Below are 10,301 nucleotides of genomic sequence, written 5' to 3'. Positions count from 1 at the left end.
CCCCACCAGTCTGCAGTGGTACCACTCCTCTCTATAATCTATAAATATCCGTAAAGATATCTGTGTGTAGTGTGTGTGTGCGTGTATATATATATGTATATATAGATAGATCGATAGATAGATAGATAGATAGATAGATATAGATATATATAATCAATACATTTTTAGCACTAGATTAACTTTTCAGATCTAGATTACAAATGGAAGGATATTGTCTTCAGATGGCACTCTTAGGCATATCTTTTTCCTTTCTGGAAAATTGGCATGGTTTAATTTGATATTATCCAATTGTCACCTTTCAAAGTAGAGAGAAAACGGCCAGGGGGAGATGGCATTTCCCCCTCGAACCCCTATTGGTCCATCAAACTTGTCATTATAAAAACACACTGATTTCAGCAATTTACCCAAGAACCAAGTTCCTCCTAACTTTCCAGTTTTCTGAGTAAGGAAAAGATGTGCTTGTCTTTATATATTGAGTCTGAAGAGTTGTAATGTAGAAAACAAATACGATGTATTTTAATTAGCCTCAAAGGGTAGCTGCAGGACAAAAAGAACCATGTAGGCACACAATAATTTTTTTGTTGAATTATTGGTGATTGAATGGATTCTGGAACAGGGAAAGAGATTTTAGTTCACCATAAGGGGGAAAAAAATTCCCCATGTGATTGGAGCCAGATTAAAAATAGAATGGGCTGTCCCTGGGCATAGTGAGATTCCTAATATTCTAAGCCTTTCAAGCAGAGGATTCTTGGAATTTGAGCTGAAGGCAACCTCAGAGATCATCCAGGCGCTCTAAACTTTTCATTTTACAGATGAGAATACTGAGGTCATGATACTCCCAAAGGAGATCAAGAATCAGAATCCACATTTTCTGCCTTCAAGCCTAGTGCTTTTTTCCTTTCCTTCCTCAAAGACAGGAAGGCTCAAAACTCTATGGAACTGAGTTTTTATTACAATGTTATTTTAAGTCCTCATTGCCAAGCAAATTGTTTTACACACATATGCTTAACATTTTTTAAAAAAGAATGATCTTGAATACAATAATTTTTAGACACTATAAACTTCACCAAACTGAAATTTTTTTATATCCTTAACAGCTCACAGTCCCTCCAAGAAGTATGCATAGGCAAAGAGATCAGTAATTTTGCTTCTACTCTCTTACCTCTATAACCTTAAGAATTAAAGAGAAAATAAGAAAAGGGCAAATTACCTTCTTTCATTTGTTTAATAAAATGTTTCCAATTTATTTGCATTTTCTTCTTGTTTTCAAGGTAGATTTTTCTATAAAATTAATAAATTTTAATAAGATATATTTATATAATAAAATAAAATATTTAATAAAATAAAGATTTCCTTTAAGATGTTTCTGCCTATTCCTTCTCCCTTCTCCCTATTCCCCAGTCTTCATCCCTAAGAAAAGTCTCTTTGCTATTTGAATTGCTCAGCCCATGGTAAATCAAGTTTCTAGAACTGGCATCACTTCTCTCTTTCTCTCTCCTCTCACCTGCCTATTTCTTAGAAATTTTAATTGGATGCCCTAGCTCTGCCAGGATCTGTCTGTCATCTTCCAAGTCTTTGGCTGGTGGCATTGGCTTTTATCCCCAGTGAAGTACGGGGATAAGCTTTAAGGAATATGAGTGCGTAACCTAACCATGGTTTCACAGAACACTGTATTGATCATAAGATTAAGGTTTAGGAGCTGAAAACGATTCTTAGATTTTAGACTACATTTGAGAAACCTTAAAATTTTAGAAACAGGTCTTCTCCATTTGATATTTGAGGAATACTCTGGAGCCAGACCAAAGGACTATAGAAACATCCAAGACATTGCAAATTGACTTGGCAAGGGGAGATCCTCTAGAGGAGTGAAGAAAACCAGTGAGATGTCGCTTGTGGCAGTAAACACCATATGCTTGACTCAGCATCCGGTGCTAGTGAGGTGACAGAGCCAGAGATACTTACAGATCTGACAAGTAGGGTAATATAGAGTAAATCAAGACATAAACACCTTCTCTTCCTTCCCCAAGGAGTTCCCCAAGACAATGTGTGTGGCACAAAGCCTCACTGAAAACCAGAAGCTTCTGACATTGGAGTGGGGTTTTCCATATGGATTCTGAAATGAAATCTGGGATGTTACTAAAGCAAAGGTTGGATTTAAATTAATTATAAACTCAGCAGAGGAAGATTTTTACAAGGCATCTGAATAAATTGAGATTCATTTCTGTTCTTGAGAAAAGAAAAGAATGAGAAGAGAGGAAGGACAATTGCGTGTAGCCCATCATTGCCAGGAATTTAGAGGGTACAATATGAACTAAAAATAAATCATTGAGGACCAGTTAAAAATGCCCAATGAAATAAAAAACTGTATCTTAGAGAACTTGAGGAAAATAAAAAATAAAGGAAAAATGTTCCACTGAATCCTTAGTTCTAGAAAATAATTTTTAAAAGTGCATGAACTCCAGAAGAAAAGTAAGATTGGAGCTTCATGAGAATATTGATGAAGTAAAAGAGCTTAAGAAAATCCAACTTAAACCCTTCAGGTTCTAATGTAAACAAATATATGGTGATGTTCTCAATCAATCACAAATGTATTATGTCAAGCACTGAGATACACACTGTGTTAAATACATGAAAATGAAAACAGTTCTTGACCTTAGGAAGCTTACAGTCTATGTTGGTAATAGAGAGTTGTAGACAATTTTTACATCTATATGGTAATGCTGAAGCAAAGATAAAGACTAGTTTCTATACTAAGGATCACAGGGATCTAAAAAATAAACAATGAAAGTCCACATGTAAACAAATTACAGTTACTTTACTTAAGCTGGCTATTTTATATTATCTTTAAAAAAAAAAAAAAAGAGCAACATAAAGAAAATTCAAGTAACCAAATCGAAATCTAGGAAGAAAAAACTATCATATATACAACTTTCATATATATAAGTATAAATTATATGATATCATTTACTAATACTGATTAATTAATAATACAATGTATTAATTAATTTAGACTATGTAATTAATTAATATTTTAATAATATAAAATTTAATTAATAATTTAACAAATAAACATAAGCTCCACAATACTGCTTGTTAGTAGGAGGAGAAAAGAGAGAGAAAAAGGAGAAGAAACAGAAGTGAAAAGGAAAGAAAGGAGAAAGAAGAGAGGGGGAGATACATATAGAGGTAATAATAATAATAAAAAATACCATTTATGGAGTACTTTAAAGTTAACAAAGTGTTTTATAACCATTATCTCATTTAGTCCTTACCAGGGTTATGAATTTTAAACATTATCAACTTTTACTGTTATCCTTAAAAAGTACCCAAGTTTGGAACCTTGAAGCAGTCACTACTTCTCCTTCTACCTCTTCACCGTCCAGATCCAATCAGTCGAGTCTTATACATTCTTCTTTCACAATCTTTCAGAAGCTAGATGGAATGGTGGAATCAGGAAGACCCTGAGTATAAATCTGGCCTCAGACACTCACTAACTATGTGACCTTGGCCAAGTCACTTAATCTCTATGTACCTCAGTTTCTTCATTCTGGCATCATAATAACATCTACCTCCCAGAATTCTTAGGAGAATTAAATGAGAAATTTGTAAAGTGCTTTGCAAAACTTTAAGTATTCTATGAATGTTATCTATTATTGTTGGTGTCTATCCTTTGATGTCACTTCAAGCCTTTATCACTTCATGTTTATACTATTAGAATAGCCACGTAAGTCTTCTCTTTATAAACTCTATCTCTCTTGATTTCCAACCATTCTGCACCCTAGATTTTTTGAGAGGAATGAGGGTCCCAACCTATGATTTCATGAGTATAGGGTATTCCAATAAGGATTTCCCCTTTACCAATGCAGATTAGCACCTGTTCTGAAATTCATAGTCTTAGGGAGTTACCTCAAAGGAAAATCAATCTTCCTAAAATCCTTCTTTAATATTTATTGTTGTTGTGGTTACTGAATTCTATTAAATTTCATCATGTGACTTTCTGGCTTAAAGATCTATAGTATGAAGTTTCTATTATTTATAATCAATTAACAAGCATTTATTAAGCACTTACTATACCCTAAGTGATAGAGATACAAGGGCAAAGCTGAAATAGTCCCTCTCTTCAAGGACCTTAAACTCTAATAGAAGAGATATTCATATATAGGTATATATAAGTTATAAACAAAGTAGACAGACATAAGGCAACCTTTGATGGAAGCGCACCAGCTGGTGGGGAGACCAAGAAATTGTTTATGCAGAATTTGGCCCTTTGGCTGAGTCTTGAAGAAACCTCAGGATTCTGAGAGATGTTTTGAAGAGTAAGAACAATCCAGGCAACCAAGGCAAAGATAGAATACAGCCCATAATCCTTAACATGGTTTTCAAAGCCTTCCACAAATTTGGTCCCTCCCTATTTTTCTCCCATCAGCCCCCTACACAAACTTACCTCTCCATCAACACCAATCTATTTGTTATCCACTTTGTACTTTCTGATCTCTGATACACTTAGAATACCAATCCATCATGTCTCTTCTTATAGACATCCAGCCTTCCAAAGCTCAGTTCCACATTTTAGGGAATTTTCATAACTGGCAAATATCTGTCATCCTTAAAAAACTAAGGGGGGGGGGCAGAATAAAGGAGCTTTTTTTTTGTTTGCCATAATATACTGTTGACTCATATCAAACTTACACTTCACTACAATCCCCTGATCTGTCTGAGAAAAACATGTCTAGCCATACCAACCTCATCTTGTATTTCTGAAATTGAATTGTTTGAACCTAAATGTAAGACTTTATCTAGGACTGAACAAAGCATTTAACCAAGTGTCTTGTACTATTCTCATAGACAATATGGACATGTGAGCTAGGAGATAGTAGTCAACAGAACTGGCTGGACTCAAAGTCTTTCCTATGTGATGAGACAGGGTGGATACTTTGAGGTGATTACAGATCTTTCCAGGAGCCTCTAGAATATCTTAGAGCTTGATGCCATCAGCATAATGTCAACAAGAGCATCTGGAGGACCTCCCCATTCACACAAGGAATTCCTTTGTAGTCCGAATTTCTCTCTAGATCTGCTCTATCAAAGTGATGAATACCTTGGCAAACAACTCCTTGTTTTCTGCCTTAAATAGTATTTATTGTCAGAAGATCATCAAATAGGGTTATTTCATTTATCATTATATTTGTTCATTTTCTTCCCTCCAGTGCTTCTACATCTATTTTATGATGACTGTACTGCTCTCTTAACCTGAAACTTTCATAAATACCTAGGACCTTTTCCCTTAACTTAATATCTTCCTACCATGGCCTCCTCAGCATCTCTTAGGAGGCCTCCATTTTGGTGACAGATCTAGGGTGACCAGACTTTATTCCCCTTTCAGTTGTGCTTCTCACTGTATAGAGTTTGCCACCATGTCACAACATGGGTGTTCTCTATTCCCCAATCCACTGTTTTCAAGGTCCTGTCTGTATGTTCTTTGCCCCTATTAGAATCTAAGTTTCCTGAGATCAAAACTCTCTTTCATTTTGCTAGGACTTGTATTCCTAAGGCTTTGCACAATGCCTGGAATACAGGAAGAATCTGATAAATCTTTATTTACTTGTTCCATTATCCAATGAATGTATCTCATCTAACCAGTACGTAATGAAGAACCCATTCCTTTGACAAATCATTGCCTAGCTTTGTTTGAGATCCTCTATTGAGGGAGAACTCATTTTCTGTGATAGATCTGGAATTAGAGGACTTGTGCTTAAAAATCAGCTCCCCTGTTTATTTCCTGAAAGACAGTGACCATGTCACTTAACTTCTCTTGCCACAGTTTCTCCATGTGTCACATCAGGAGGGTGGGCTTAGATGGCTTTTGAAGTCTGATCTATATGTATGACAGCTCTACATGCTCAGAAATGTTTGTTTACATGAATCTAAAATCTGCCTCTATAACTTCCACATGTTTCTCCTGGTTCTACTGTCTGTGATCAAATAGAACAAGTTTAATTTCCCCTCCACATGACAATGCTTCAAAAATTTGAAGAGAAGCTATCAGGTCTGCCAAAGGCTGTCTTCCTTTAATTGATCCATGTATGGCATGTTTTTAGCTTCTTTGATCAGATCCCCACTGATCTGTGCTTGATACCGTATTGTTTAACATTCTTATGGACAGCTAAGACAAAATCATTATTAATGACTTGAATGGCCTGTCACAATCAACTTTGAAGATGATGCAAACCTGGAGGCATAACTAATATACTGAAGGGCAGTTAGGATTGATATAGATATGCATAAGCTATACCATTGCGTTGAATTAAATATGATAAAATTTAATAGGAATATGTAAGACTTTACACAGGTTCAGAAAACCAGATTGACATGAATAAACTGGGAAAAGCAAGACTAGATAGAATTTCAGAAAGAGACAGAAGCCAATCACTTGGACAGAATAGCAATAGCAAGTAGTGTAACTAGCATTTATATACTACTTACTGTGTACCAGGTACTGTGCTAAACACTTTATAATTATTTCATTTCATCCTCACAACAACTCTGGGAGATAGATGCTTTTATTACCCCCATTTTACAGATAACAGAAACTACGCCAAAACGAGGTTAAATGACTTGCCCAGGATGACATAGCTAGTAAGTATCTGAGGTTAAATTTGAACTAAGGTCTTCCTGACTTCTGGCCCAACTCTATCCACTACACCTAGGACAGAAGAGAAGAGTTAAAGAAACAGATCAAAAACCTAACTTGAAGTTATGATCCCGTCATAATGGGAGACTTCAAATATCCACATGTCACTGAAGCTTTCAGCCAAAAAAAAAAGTCTGGAAAAAATTCTTAACTCTTTCAATAATAATTTATTTCTTCTGAAGATGCAGGAAGCAACTAGGGACATGATTCTTCTGGATCTGCTTTTGACCAACAAAGAGGATCTCATTGCTGAAGTTGAAGTTATGAGATCTTTGGGAGAAAATGACCAACTTATGTTAAAATTTGTGATACACGAATAGAAAACTAAGTATAGTCTTAACATTTATCTGAGACTTTGGGGAGAGTAGATTTCAAAAGTTAAAAGAAAGGGTAGATAAGATTTTGTGAAGTTCTCCTGGGGATGTCCAGGAATGTTGGAAATAGCTCAAGAAAAGACTTTTCACAACACACACACACACACACACACACACACACACACACACACACACGATTACAGTTAGAAGAAGAAAAGGAGAATCTATGTGGACGCATAATAATTGACCAATTTGGATTAGATCATGTATAGAAAGTAAAAGCAAGAGCAGGTAGTGAAGGATGAAGGATGAAGATTTGGGTTCAAATCCTGTTTCTATGATCACACCCTATTTGATCATTTGTAAACTATATGACATTGCTGGGGACTCAGTTTCATAATTTGTAAAGAAAGATAACAAGAATTTATTATGCACCTACTATGTAGAAGGCATTGCTAATCTCTTTATAAATATTACCCCATTTGAGTTTTACAATAACCCTGTCAAGTAGGTGGTACTGTCCTCCTTTTACAGCAGAGGAAACTGACACAGAGAGAGGTTAAGTGACTTGTCTTGGGTCACCACAGCTCATGTGCATGAATGTCTTAGTCTGGATTTGAAATCAAGTCCTCTGGACCACTGTGCCAGCTAGCAAAAAATTAGATGGTAAATTCTAAGATCTGTTCTATATCCAAATCTACATTCTCTTTTTTCACAACAATCTTGTAAGGTAAGCACAAATAATTTTATCAGTATTTTACAATTGAGGGAATTGAGGTTTAGTGAGATTATGTGACCCGCTAATATATGCTTGTTTAAGCCTAGACTTGGACCCAAGCCTTTGGATTCCAAGGTTAGGATTCTTTTCATACCCTATTGCATTTTAAAATAAATAATAATGAAAAGAAACTATATTCTTATATTGATAAACTCTGTCATGAGTGCTAAATTTAAAGATATTTTAAAGTACATCTTTTTTAAAAATATCACATGGGACCCATTTTAAATCATGACTTTCAATTCAGACCTTTCTACTTATCTCCACTGCATTCCATTTGCGATTTCACATTATAATTTCTCTATGCCAAAGCAATAGGAAAATCTATATTTTTGCCATTGTATCATTTTAGTATTCATGTTAATGTTATAATATAAAAATTCTACTTTAATAAGAACATCCACAGCATAAATACCCTATAATAAGACATTTTAATTTCAGTAGCAAAATCTGTACTCCTGGAACACTCTAACAAGATAGATAAGAGCTCCCAAATTGGGTTTTTAAAGCAACCTCTGTACTACATTAGCAAAAATAAATATTAACTTATGAAATATATGATGGAAAATCTTTAGTACAATACCAAAAATTAATTCAAAAGGAGATATTGATCTTTAAGCCCCCTAAAATAAAATATATTAGGCAATTCCTAATGTCTTGATAGTCATAACCCTGTGCATTTCATACAATTTGGTTCATTATCAAGAAAAAGAAGACTTGTTACAAAGCTCAGATCCTAAACAATAGAAAAGAACCTCTTCATGATTTGTGTAGAAAATTGCATTCTATTTTATTTTCAACATCAGTTTCTAACACTAGTGCCTTGGAAATTTCATGCATAGTCTGGTATTCAGAGAAGGAAAGTGCATTACTCTTAATGGCTTTCAAGTTACCAGGCTTTCTCTTAAAAGACGTGAGGACTTGGAAAGGAGGGAGGAGAGTGTGCATGGCAGTTCCACTACTGAATGAGTGAGAAAAATTCTCATAAAATGTGCTATCAATTATTGTAGGCATATTTGAAAGAAATAGACAGTTGAAAGGGAATTTGGCCCTTTAAACTTGAATGTGGAGATAAAGAATACTTGGCCTTTCAGGAAATACGCAGTTTGAAGGTGAAAGGTCTAAGAGGAATTTAACACTGACATCCAATTAGCTCTGTCCAAAGTTATGACTCTCACAGAAGTTGTATTCCAGGGACTTTGTTTCCCCATAGTGCATCAAAATCCATCCTTTTAGTTTTAAACATGGCAATTAATTACACAAAATTGCCTGAATAACATTATAGGTGATTTCAAGGGCCCTACAAATTCCTAAATGCAGGTAACCCAATACAATTATTTCTTGAATTATGTGATAGAGATGGAACTGTAAAATCGTGCATATGTTACAACTTTGTAAACTATATCCTACTTTAAATGTGCCAGGAAAGTTCCTTATTTAAAAGAATCCAATGGATGATTTCCTAATTTTAAAAACTTCTTATTTAAAAGAATTTTATTAGAATGCCAACAATTGTCCCATAACTTGTTGAGAATTTTGTTGTTTAATTTTGTTTTTTACATTTTCTAAAATTATAAAGAAACTTGAGTTTGTATAGTACTTAAAGAAATACCAAACATTTTATTCACAACAACACTGAGCTAGGTAATGGTAAGAGTTGACATTTCTATGTAACTTTAATGGCTCTATTTTATATCTAAAGAAATTGGCACTCAAAAAAGCAAAATGACTTGTCCATAGTCACTCTGCCAGTGCTTAGAACTGACTCACATTTTATAGCCCAGTCCAGCTAGACTATTCATTGTCCTTCAAAAATGCTTTCTTCGTCCTCCTCTTTGAACCTTTTCTCAGCCTACTGTCCCTGCCTGGAAGGTCCTCTGAACTATTCTTTCCCTTCTAATTCCTTTTATTTTATTCCTAGGGGCTGATCAAGTCCTACAACATCCATAATATCTTTTCCAGCCTTCCAGTTCAGTTCAATTCATTCAATATAGTAATTGCTACTGTGTATATGTGCACATATGTGCACATGTTAGTATTCATAACTGTGTATGCATATGTGTTTGCATAGATAGTTACTATGTGTTAAATGAATTAAGCTGCCTTTGAGGGTTAGAAAAGACTTTATTGAACATAAAAGGATATAGTGGTAGTACAGCATAGTGTATATGCTTAGAGTCCAGCTTGGAGTCAAGAAGACCTGGGTTCAAGTCCTGTCTCTGACACATCCTGGCTGGCTGACACTGGGTAAATTACTTAGCCTTCTGTGCCTTGCGCAACAATCTAAGATGTTATATGCATCATAGTTGCTGACCTGCTTGGCAGAGGGAATTTAATCTCTGGGAAATGCTTACAAGAATTAAATTACAGGTTTGTATCTATATACAAAAGCTTGGAGCGAGAAAACAATCTATCAGTATCCATATCTATATCTCATATGTCTACCTCTATCGCTAGCCCTATTATATCTATCAATATGTACACCTACTGCTATACCTATGCCTATGTTGATGCTTCT

This window comes from Notamacropus eugenii, chromosome 1 (assembly GCF_028372415.1).
Source record: "Notamacropus eugenii isolate mMacEug1 chromosome 1, mMacEug1.pri_v2, whole genome shotgun sequence".
Classification (NCBI taxonomy): domain Eukaryota; kingdom Metazoa; phylum Chordata; class Mammalia; order Diprotodontia; family Macropodidae; genus Notamacropus; species Notamacropus eugenii.
The sequence above is the reverse complement of the archived record's forward strand: the minus strand, read 5'-3'. Positions refer to the sequence as shown.